This window comes from Podarcis cretensis (genome assembly GCF_951804945.1).
Source record: "Podarcis cretensis genome assembly, chromosome: 7".
Classification (NCBI taxonomy): domain Eukaryota; kingdom Metazoa; phylum Chordata; class Lepidosauria; order Squamata; family Lacertidae; genus Podarcis; species Podarcis cretensis.
In genome coordinates this window covers 50,960,734-50,961,578 of record NC_137176.1, presented here as the reverse complement: position 1 = coordinate 50,961,578, position 845 = coordinate 50,960,734, and positions in this window count along the sequence as shown.

Genomic DNA, 845 nt, shown 5'->3' with positions numbered 1-845 from the left:
TGTGATAGCCAAAGGTTTGTTATATTGTATAAGATGGGCTGTTGTGTTTGGAAAACATGTGCAAAAACTACCATATATATATATATGAAGAAATGATATGGCAAAGATACGGTTTTCAGAGAATTCACATTAAAGCAACTGATTAAATTTCTAATAAGACTAACAGCCTATAGTTAAGATGATACATACATGTTTTTCTTCACTGGCACCTTTTAATACAATACATTCATGGCTGCAAGTATATTAAAGCTATTTTGTGTTTGATCTTTGAAGGTAATGAGAGTTCTTTAAAATGGGGACATTCAGTAGAGAAGATCCATCTCCTATTAATACATAGGAGCATACAAAGTTAATAAGGCATTGATGTTTTTATTATCCTTTGCTCATCATACTTGTACAACTCTGTTATGCAGTCTTAGCAAGATAATAAAGGCTAACCTCAGTAATACTACTCTTCTCCCCGTTTTGTCTGATGGCGCCTACAATAAGCTACTTTTATCCTTGGGCACATTTTAACAACCTAATAAATAAAATTGGGAAGCTCCATCATTCAGTATATTGGAAGAAAGGAGGCAGGTTCTGTTATCCCCAAAGAGGTTTTGCTAATATTTTGCACAACTGATATAGCCATCCCCAGTGGAAATGCCCTAAACACATCTTAGAACTTCGGTTACCTCCCTAGAAGGGAGGTTAACAGCTTTTTATACCTTTGAGTTCACAAAGCAGCCAGGCAGTTGATGAGTTTTTCAGAAAAGGTCTGCCACTGAAGCATATGTGATTTTCCACCCACTTTCCCCCTTGAAATGCTATCGTGCCAAATCCCCAAACAATTTTTTGAACTCAGA